Source organism: Myotis myotis, unplaced genomic scaffold (genome assembly GCF_014108235.1).
Source record: "Myotis myotis isolate mMyoMyo1 unplaced genomic scaffold, mMyoMyo1.p scaffold_m19_p_2, whole genome shotgun sequence".
Taxonomy (NCBI): domain Eukaryota; kingdom Metazoa; phylum Chordata; class Mammalia; order Chiroptera; family Vespertilionidae; genus Myotis; species Myotis myotis.
The window spans coordinates 45,688,027-45,699,665 of NW_023416324.1; positions in this window are offsets into that span (position 1 = coordinate 45,688,027).

Below are 11,639 nucleotides of genomic sequence, written 5' to 3' on the forward strand. Positions count from 1 at the left end.
GCAACAGAGTTTCAATTATAGAAGCTAAACAAACCCCAGATACCGCTTTCAGCCAGCCACGGCCTCAGAGCTGGAGTCGGCTCTCAGCTCCAGTGACAGCTATAGAAGGTAAATAAATTCCAGAATTAAAAAAGAAAAAGAAAAGAGACTGGGAGCTTCAGTCGCCCGCCAGCCTGAAAATGGCCCTCAGTCCCTCACCCAGATTGGCCAGGCACCCCAGTGGAGACCCCCACCCTGAAGGGGGTGTGAACAGCTGCAAACAGCCATCAGCCCATCATCAGGCTGGCGAGGCACCCCAGTGGGGACCCCCACCCTGACCTGGAACACCCTTCAGGGCAAACCAGCCGGCCCCCTCCCGTGCACCAGACCTCTATCCTATATAGTAAAAGGGTAATATGCAAACTGACCCTAACAGCAGAACAACTGGGAATGACTATGACACACACTGACCACCAGGGGGTAGATGCTCAATGCAGAAGCTGCCTCCTAGTGGTCAGTGCGCTCCCACAGGGGGGAGCTCTGCTCAGCCACAAGCCAGGCTGATGGTTGCCAGTACAGTGGTGGTGGTGGGAGCCTCTCCCGCCTCCTCAGCAGTGCTAAGGATGTCCGACTGCAGCTTAGGCCTGCTCCCCGCTGGCAAGTGGACATCCCCCAAGGGCTGCCGGGCTGCCATGGGATGTCTGACTGCCATCTTAGGCCCAATCGCCCAGGGAGCAGGCCTAAGTCAGCAAGTGGTCATCCCCCGAGGGGTCCCAGACTGTGAAAGGGCACAGGCTGGTCTGAGGGACCCCCTACCCCCGAGTGCACAAATTTTTGTGCACCATGCCTCTAGTAAATTAATAAATGCTAATATATTTGAGCATTGAAAGATCACCAGTTTGATTCCTGGTTGATGCCCAGGTTGCAGGTTTGGTTCCCTATCTGGGTGCATGCAGAAGGCAACCGACCAATGTTTCTCTCTCTCTCCCTCCCCTTCCTCTCTATCTAAAAACTCAATAAAGACATATTTTTTTAACAGTCTTAGGTTCTATTGTTTTAGCAAGTTTCAGTTTTACAATACAGTATTTTCAACTATAGTCACCATGTTAAAAATTAAATCCTCAGATCTTATTCATTTTATAACTGAAACTTTGTACCCTTTTATGAGCCTCTCCCTATTCCCCTCATTCCCTAGCCCCTGGCAACCACTTTTATACTCTCTGTTTATATCTTTTTTTTAAAATATATTTTTTATTGACTAAGATATTACATATGTGTCCTTATCCCCACGTTACCCTCTACCCTCCCCACCCCCCGCTCATGCCCTCACCCCCCCGTTGTCCGTGTCCATTGGTTAGGCCTATATGCTTGCATATAAGTCCTTCGGTTGATCTTTCCCCCTTACCCCCACCCTCCCCTACCTTCCCTCCAAGGCCTGACAGTCCAATCAATGCCTCTCCATCTCTGGATCAGTCCTTGTTCATCAGTTTATGTTGTTCATGATATTCCACAAATGAGTGAGATCATGTGGTATTTATCCGCTCTCCAGTTCCATCCATGCTGTGACAAATGGTAAGAGTTCCTTTTTCTTCTTCCTCTTCTTAAAGAATACCTTTCAGCATTTCATATAATGCTGGTTTGGTGGTGATGAACTCCTATAGCGTTTTTTTATCTGTGAAGCTCTTTATCTGACCTTCTATTCTGAATGATAGCTTTGCTGGATAAAGTAATCTTGGTTGTAGGTTCTTGGCATTCATCACTTTGAATATTTCTTGCCACTCTCTTCTGGCTTGCATGGTTTCTGTTGAGAAATCAGCTGACAGTCGTATGGGTACTCCCTTGTAGGTAACTGAGTTTCTTTCTCTTGCTGCTTTTAAGATTCTCTCTTTGTCTTTTGCTCTTGGCATTTTAATTATGATGTGTCTTGGTGTGGTCCTCTTTGGGTTCCTTTTGTTTGGGGTTCTCTGCGCTTCCTGGACTTGTAAGTCCATTTCTTTCACCAGGTAGGGGAAGTTTTCTGTCATTATTTCTTCAAATAGGTTTTCAATATCTTGCCCTCTCTCTTCTTCTGGTACCCCTATAATTCTGATGTTGGTACGCTTGAAGTTGTTCCAGAGGCTCCTTACACTATCTTCATATTTTTGGAATCTTTTTTCTTTTTTCTTTTTCAGTTGGGTCTTTTTTGTTTCTTTGTATTTCAAATCTTTGACTTGACTCTTTCGATCCTCTAGTCTGCTGTTGGATCTCTGTATATTATTCTTTATTTCAGTCAGTGTATGCTTAATTTCTAGTTGGTCCTTTTTCATATCCTCGAGAGTCTCACTAGATTTATCGAGGGTCTCACTAAATTTATTGGCGGTTTCCATAAAATTCTTGAAAAACCTTATAAATGTGGCCTTGAACTCTATATCCAGTCGTTTTCTTTCCTCCATTTCTGTCATTTGTGACCTGTTTCTTTGTCTCCGCATTTTTTATGCTTCCCTGTGTTGGTAGAGTGGTTTTGTGTGCTAGGTGTCCTGTAGGGCCCAGTGGCTCAGCCTCCCCCGTTACCTGAGGTGGACACTCTTGGTGCACCCCCTTGTGGGCTTTGTGCACAGTCTTGTTGTAGTTATGCCTTGATTGTTGTAGTTATCACTGGGAGGAATTGACCTCTAGGCCAATTGGCAGTGAGAATCAGCTGTGTCTGCAGTGGGAGAACTTCTGTGCTGAAGACACCCTTCTGGGGCAAGACTTGCTTCAGTGGGGTTTTGGTGCTCACTGAGTCTGCACCCTGAGTGTGTCCCTTATGGATCTGAAGAGTTGTAATCTGGATGGTCCCCCTCTGACCACTGGGTACACTGGCTCTTGGATCTAAGGAGGTGCTAATTTAGCCTCTGCTTGAGGTTACCCGGCAGGAGCTACGAAGAAAACTGCAGATTCCCCTTCCTTTTTTGGAGTTTGGAGGTACCCTGATGAGGCCCAGCTGTGAAGCAATGCAAGCTGCTGTGGGGCCTTGGGCCTTCTCTTGGAAGTTCTGGGTCTGTCTGGTCCAGCTGCGGTTAGGTAATTTTCAGGTTGCAAAGGGCCAGGGCATTCATATGCAAAAGCCTCTGCTGCAGCCTGGGTGGGGCGGGGTCTCAGGGAATCAAAGGGCGGAGCAAGCCACTATGGCGGACTCTCAGCCCTGCCCTAAGGGGCCGCGTGTCTCAGTGTCCCGGTAATTGCTGCAAGCACCTCTGAGGGAAAGCCGACCTCAAGTTCCGAGTTCTGCCCGCTGCCAGACAGTCCAGTTTCTCCCCGTATGAGTCCTGGGTCCCCAGAGACTTCCCGGAACCGGAGTTCAGAGCAGTCAGGAGCTTGTGACTCCCTCCCGATTCAAACAGACAGCCGAATCCTCAGGTACCAGCCCCTTTCCACGTGCGGGCGAGCCTCCGTACCTCTGCACTTTACTTCCGCAGCTCCTCTGGCTCTCAGTGTGCTTTTCTTTCCTTCTAGTTGTAGAATTTCCACTCAGCCAGCCTTCCTGTAGTTCTGGATGATATCAGTTTTGTCTTTATGTTGTTTTTTTGAAGTTGTTGTGGGAGGCAGCAATTTCCCGGTGTTTATCTATGCCGCCATCTTAGTTTTTGTCTCTGTTTATAACTTTTTAAAAATTCTACTTATAAGCGATACTGTGCAATATTGTCTTTGTCTGGCTTATTTTATTTAGCACAATGCCATCCAGGTTCATCTCTGTTATCACAAATGGCAGGATTTCCTTCTTTTTAAAGCCTAAATAATATTCCATTAAGTATGTACATATATACATATATCTACATATATACATCATATATATATATATATATATATATATATATATATATATATATATATATTAGAGTCCTGGTGCACAAAAATTTGTGCACTCAGGGCGGGGGGGTGTCCCCTCAGCCCGGCCTGTGCCCTCTCGCAGTCCAGGACCTCTAGGGGGATGTCCACCTGCCAGCTTAGGCCTGCTCCCTGGGGGGATTGGGCCTAAGCTGGCAGTTAGACATCCCTCTGACAGCCCAGAAGCCCTTGGGGGATGTCCAACTGATGGCCACAGTAGGACATCCTTGGAGCTCTCCCTGTGGGAGCGCACTGACCACCAGGGGGGCAGCTCCTGCATTGAGCATCTGCGCCCTGGTGATCAGTGCGCATCATAGCGACTAGTCGTTCCTGGTCATTCTGCCATTAGGGTCAATTTGCATATTACCCCTTTATTATATAGGATATATATGGCATTTTTTATCCATTCATCTCTGATGGACACTTAGGTAGTTCTCAGGTTCTCACGTCTTGGCTCTTGTGAATACTGTTGCAATGAACATGAGAGTAAAGATAACTCTTTGAGATAATGATTTTGTTTCCTTTGGATATATATCCAGAAGTAGGATTGCTGGATCATATGATTGTTCTATTTTTAATCTTTTGAGGTACCTCCATACTGTTTTCCATAGTGGTAATAACAGTTTGCTTTCCCACCAACAGTGTACAAGGTTTCCCTTTGCAATTAATTATATACAAGATCATGTTGCCTAAGAATCACAATAACTTTTTAATTATTTGCTTACTGCATTTAAATTAACCCTCTCAGTTCCTCTAGTATGCAACACCATAGCCCCCAAATATTCCTTACTCTTGGTAATGTCAGACACTCCTTCTCTGGGGATAGAATAGCATGTCCTTAAATTCCTCCTAAAGACTGGAATGTCTTGCTAACAGTAGCATTGACCTCCAGTCAGGGTAATTTTCCACATTCATCTCCCATACAAAGATATACGTATCACAAGAGCCAAGTGCTTGTGTTCATGCATCTAGGATCCTTTGACCTTTTACTCTGTGACTTGCCTATATCTTTGCTTTAGTTGTTGACCAATCATCCTATGATGGCCATACTCTTCTATTTATTTATTTATTTATTTATTTATTTATTTATTTATTTAATGTATTTTTGTTGATTTCAGAGAGGAAGGGCGATGGGAGAGAGATAGAAACATCATTGATGAGTGAGAATCATTGATTGGCTGTCTCCTGCATGCCCCCTAGACCAGAATCAAACTCAGGACCCTTCAGTTCACAGGCTGATGCTCTATCCACTGAGCCAAACCAGCTAGGGCCATACTCTTCTTTTTAGATATGATAATACATTTTAAATTAAAATCTTTGCCAGTAAGTTTTCTGTCTCTACTTATGCTATCTTTGTCTGCTCTGATCCATTACTTATTTTATAGTTTTACTCTGAAAAGGCATTCTTATTTTTAATTTCCAAATGCAGCATGTGTGTGTGTGCGTGTGTGCACATGTGACTGCACATGCAGGGGTTGGGTGAATATCTAGGGATAGCACTCAATTATCATCCATTACTCAAGTCATACTTTTTGTCATTTAAACTCTATACAACTCTTTTACACATATCACTGTTAATTTATTTAACCTCCAATTGATCTATTTTATGAACTTGCTTAGGACTTTATGGTTAGTTCTCTTCCAGTTACATCTTGTTAGATTCAGCTCATTATTTCAGACTACTGAGACCTTTTTTACATACTCATTTGTTTGCCATTCAGTGTAATGTATCCTACCATATTTATGCTTTCCCATATTTGGGCAGTAGATCACAGTCTATATCCAAGAAAAGTCTGAACTAAAAGCTCAGGGCAGAAACAGATCACTGTGGCATGCTATTGGAGACCTTCCCCCTTGGTTGCCTGTGATCAGCAATTAACATTCTTTAGAAATGGTTGCTTAGTTAGATACACATGGACTTACCAGTGCTTCCTTTTCCTCTGCATAAAATTAGGCTGATGGAGTACCCAACTCATTGGACTGTTGTTGGTTTTTAAAATATATTTTTATTGATTTTTAGAGAGAGAGGAAGGGAAAGGGAGAAGGGAGAGAGAAATAAGAAACATCTCGACTGCCTCCTACACAGCCCCTACTGGGGATGGAGCCCATAACCTGGGCATGTGCCCTGACAGGGAATTGAATCAGTGACCTCATGGTGCATAGGTAGATACTCAACCACAACCACACCGGGTGGGCTTATAAGACAGTTGAAAAGATTAAATGGTTAAACAATGTGCTTAGAACAGTGCCCAGCACAGAGTATGTGCCCCGGAAAGTGAGTCATCATTATTTGGGAAAGCAAGGGCTTTAGACAATGGCTTGGCCTTTATCTTCATCTTGTCATTTCTTAACTCTGCATCCTTAGACAAGTTATATAATTTCTCTGAACCTTAATTTTTTCATCTTAAAATTATCATAATAGTGCCTTCTTTATAAAGTTGTGAGAATTAAATAAAATAACACAAGTAGAATGTGTAATGCAGTGCATGACTCAATAAGTATTTGTTGCAATGTCTTTTATTGACATTCATCTTGTACACATGTTTTCATCTGCTCCTTCCATCCCTCTATCAAGATGTGTCCAAAAGCTTGTAGATATAAGCCTGTTTGGTAACTGAAAATTTGCAGAGCTATGATTCATTTAAACCATATTTTAAAACCCTTCTAAAATTCTGAAAATATCAGCAAAATAATTATTTAAGTGTGTAATTAATATATGTTATGGCTAGGTTATTAATTGTGGATTTATTTTATTATAACCTAGACTTGTATGTTACATATATGTTGTGTGTACAGTTTATGAGAACACCATAGGGACCTTTGAAAAGATTGTGATCATTTTATATCCTGGAAAGCACAGTTTGATTGTTCAAAATGATTATGAAGGTTTATGTTTGTTTTTATCACTGCTTGTCCCTTTTATTTATTTGGTGCTGAGAACATAGCTCAAGAATGCAACCACCAATGATAATGCTGTTTCTATGAGAAAATAGTCTGCCTCACAATGATCAGCTGAGATATGAAATCTCAGACTCACTGTGGTGAAAGCCACATACTGCTTGCCAAATCACAACGCTCCTTATGTGTGGCAGGACAAGAAATCCCAGATCTTAACGGTGTGATCTTCACAGAACAAACAATGCAAAAGCTGATGCCTTAGAGCAGCTAAGAATCAAAGCTTGATTTTTTTCAAATTATTATGTGTCATATATTCTAAAAAGTGTCTGTGTGAGCATAATACAAAACCTTACAAGTCAAAAAACTTGAATTTTATTCTCTGCCATACATTAATAAAAAAAATTTGGTGCCCTTCTGCCATATGAGGACACAGCTAGAAGATAACAACCTAAGAGCTAATAAGCAGACCTTCATAGACACTGAATCTGCCAGCACCTTAATCTTGGACTTCTCAGCCTCCAGAATTCAGGATCAGGAGTGTCAGGCAAGCCCACTGGTGTGGCTCAGTGGTTGAGTGTTGCCCTATGAACCAGGAGGTCATGGTTCAATCCCAGTCAGGGCACATGCCGGGGTTGTGGGCTCAATCCACAGTGAGGGGTGTGTAGGAGGCAGCCCATCAATGATTCTCTTTCATCATTGATGTTTCTATTGCTCTCTCTCTCTCTTCATCTCTGAAATAAATAAAAATATATTTAACACACAAAAAAGTGTCAGGTACAACCCTGGTCAGTGTGGCTTAATTGGTTGAGAGTCATCCCATGCACCAAAAGATTGCTGGTTCAATGCAGCAGGCAGCCGATCAATGTTTTGCTCTCATATCAATGTTTCTCTTCCTCTTCTTTCCTCTCTCTAAAAGTTAATTTTAAAATCTTTAAAAAAAAGAATTGAGAGAACAAAAACATTTTAAAAGAAAAAGAAAAAACAGGGAACATGAAAGCACTCTTTACATTTTTTTAATTTTTTTTAAGAAAAAGGATTATGCTCGGCTGGCATGGCTCAGTGATTGAGTGTCGACCTATGAACCAGGAAGTCAAGGTTCAATTCCTAGTCAGGGCACATGCCCATATTGTGGGCTTAATCCCTAGTAAGGGGCATGCAGGAAGCAACCGATCAATGATTCTCTCTCATTATTGATGTTTCTATCTCTCGCCCCCTCTCCCTTCCTCTCTGAAATCAATAAAAACATATTTAAAAAGAAAAAAAAGAAGAAAGAAAAGGACCATAACAACATAGTAAATGGATTGGGATATAACATTGAGGAAATCTCCCAGAAAACAGAAGAAAGATGGCCAATAGAAAAATAATAAAAGGATTAATCCAAGAAGTCCGGTATTCCAAATAATAGGAGTAGCAGAAATTTTAAAGAAATAATTTAAAAATTCCCAGAACTAAAGGAAAAATATTTTCTAGTACATTACCTACCTTTTTGGACTTGACTTCTTTTCCAGAATGGAGATAATAATTACCAAAAAGATTGTTCCAAAGATTAGATTATTAGTATAAAGTATATAGTGCCTGGCACATGGTGAATGCTCAATAAATGTGAGTTCTCTTCTTTCCTTTTTTATTGTCAACTAGAGGCCTGGTGCACAAAAATTTGTGCACTGGGGGGGGGGGGTCCCTCAGCCCAGCCTGTGCCCTCTCACAGTCTGGGACCCCTCGGGGGATGACCACCTGCTGGCTTAGGCCTGCTCCCTGGGCGATTGGGCCTAAGCTGGCAGTCAGACATCCCTCTGGCAGCCTGGGAGCCCTCGGGGGATGTCCACTTGCCAGTGGGGAGCAGGCCTAAGCTGCAGTCGGACATCCTTAGCACTGCTGAGGAGGCGGGAGAGGCTCCCACCACCACCACTGTACTGGCAACCATCAGCCTGGCTTGTGGCTGAGCAGAGCTCCCCCCCCCGTGGAAGCGCACTGACCACTAGGAGGCAGCTCCTGCATTGAGCATCTGCCCCCTGGTGGTCAGTGTGTGTCGTAGTGACCAGTCATTCCCAGTTGTTCTGCTGTTAGGATCAATTTGCATATTACCCTTTTATTATATAGGAGTGCCTGGCCAGCCTGGGTGAGGGGCTAATGGCTGTTTTCAGGCTGGCCACAACCCCTTCAGGGTGGGGATCCCCCTGGGGGTGCCTGGCCAGTCTGGGTGAGGGGCTGAAGGCCGTTTTCAGTCTGGCTAAGCCCCCCAGCAGGGACCCTCACCCCATGAGGGTGTGGCCAGCCTGGGTGAGGGGCTGATGGCTGTTTGCACAACCCCCAGCCATCCAAGCTCCCAGTGGAGGCTGGCTGGAAGCAGGTATCTGGGATTTATTTGTCTTCTATAATTGAAACTTTGTTGCCATGAGTGGAGGCCACAGCTGGCTGAGGGCAGGCGGGAAGCTTGGCTTCTTCCATCGCCCGGGCAACCAAGCCTCCTGCTTGCTCCAGCTCTGTGGCTGCCGGCCGCCATCTTGGTTGGGTTAATTTGCATATAGTCACTCTGATTGGCTGGTGGGCGTGGCTTAGGGTGTAGCGAAGGTATGGACAATTAGCATCTTTGTCTTTTGTTAATGTAGATGATCCATTAAAAAATGTGGCTCCACCAGTGTGGCTCAGTGGTTGAGCATCTACCTGTGAACCAAGAGGTCATGGTTCAATTCTTGGTCAGGGCACATGCCCAGGTTGCAGGCTCAATCCCCAGTGTGTTGTGTTCAGGAGGCAGCTGGTTGATGATTCTCTCTCATCATTGATGTTTCTCTCTCTCTCTCCCTCTCCCTTCCCCTCTAAAATCAACAAAAATATATTTTTAAAAAAGATGAATGGAGTGGGAGAAACAGTAATTATTATTTTTTAACTTGGTTCTGGTTTGAGTTAGCTCCTTTAAAGGATACAAAAATAAAGTTGTTTTTTTTTTAACCAGGCAATTGAAATGATTTATTCAAAGAGCTTTATCATCATGCCTTAGTACCAATCTATAATAAACAGAGAAATAAGGGAAGTAATACTATCACCCTAGTTAAATATATACATCATAAATAATATTTGCACATTTAAGCAATTCATGAATCCTTCCTAAACAATGAGACTGTAACGCGGAGCTTTTGCTTTTCAGTGGGAGAAAATACACTGCTGGGCTTTAATTTGCTTTTTGCAAGGCTAACACTCCGTAGGGGCTTGTGGGGCGGGGGGGGGGGGGGGGGGGGGAGAGTGGGACGGACTTTTCCCAGTTTATTTGGACTATTTGTGTCCAAATAAATAACTTAAAAATTACAGAGACACCTCCCCAAGTGCAAAGAAGCTAAGTTGCTCAGCCCCAGTCCTTAGTTCCCATGCTTCTATATTGCCTGCTGCATTGTATTATAATTTATCTGTTGTTTATTAGTAATGTATTTATCTGCCTTCCTTGAGGGCAGTTTGCTGTGAGGATGAACTAACAGTAAATGTAAGGCTCATAGCACAGCTCCTGGCCCAGGGCAGGCGTGACCCAGTGTTACCCATTGTCATCATCAACTTTAATACAGACTTGAAATGCTCCCCACTGTCCAGAGGAGAGTCTGGCACACTCAGAATTAAGTGGGTCCTTGGAATACCTGTCTTAATCATCTAAGTACTGATCCATTAGAATTGCAAAATCTCAGAAGATTCTCCCTACCTTCTCAACCACTTTCATTAAGCATCATGGTGAGAATGGGGTGTGCTAGATCAAGTCACAGGCGCTGAGGTCATGAAGAAGGCCTGCCCTCCACAAGTTCATAGATGGATCCTGGGGAAACACATGAGTACAGTGTCTTAGTACAGGTGTAAGGGAAGAAGTGCAGAAGCAGAGAGAAGGGACTTACAACTTATCTAGAAGAGCGAAAAAGGCACTTCAAGTAGCGTTGAAGATGGGGCACCCGTGGGAGGAGGGGTGCACCAAGTCCCAGAGGACAAGTAATGGCAGTGAGCCTTTTATTTTCTCTAATGAAAAGAGAAACAAGGTCACTTCCACGTGTGACACTTTACCAGGCCCGGTGCTGCCTGCAGGGGGTGCTAAGGAGGGTGTGGCTCAAGCGCCCCCTGCAGGCTGGTTGCAGCTTCAAGCCTGGCCTCCCAGCACTGCTCTGCCGAAGGATTTGCTGCCACCCAGGTCCCTTTGCCTCTGCTGGTTTTCTGTTATCACTGTCTGCCACTTTCTTAACCTTTCTGCTCCTGCTTTTCTTTGTCCATCTTATTGTTTCTGTCTCTGGTCATTTCTTTCTTTTGCTTCTGGCTCTGCCCCAATCCCTTTGAAGTGCTTCTTTCCTCCATTCCCAGGCATCTAAGTCACCTTCAAGCTGTGGGTTCCTCAAGCTCTTGGGGTTCCCATTTTCATTGCTGCTTCCTATAATATTTCCGGCTCTTAAAATAATCCTGCAAGTTATTATTTCCATTTTAAATATGAAGAAACTAAGATATAAAGAGTGATGTTATTTGTTTGAGGTCATAGAGATGGACACTGGCAGTTCTGGGGTGAAATCTTTGTAAATCCTTATTTGACTCCAAAGCCCATGCATGACTGCTATTCTGTGATACCAGCTGTAGTTCTAGGTCAACACTCAACAGTGGGATGGATGGCAGTCAATATTCTTCCCTAAAAATATCACCGGTACAGGCTCCGTACATGTCAGCAGCCACAGCACACCCTTTTCTTCCTTCCTTATTAAGTCGAGGACTTTCATCTTTTCACCGAAAGGAAGCATTTCCCGGCTTTTCCTGGGCATGTCCGAATTACAGCATCAGTCCTCCTGCGCTTCGGGGCCTGTAGTAAGTAAAATAGGAGGGGCTTGAACATGAGCACTGTGATACCACCACAGCGGATCGGATCACCCTGACACTGCTGACTGATGTCCCGAGGCACACAAGCG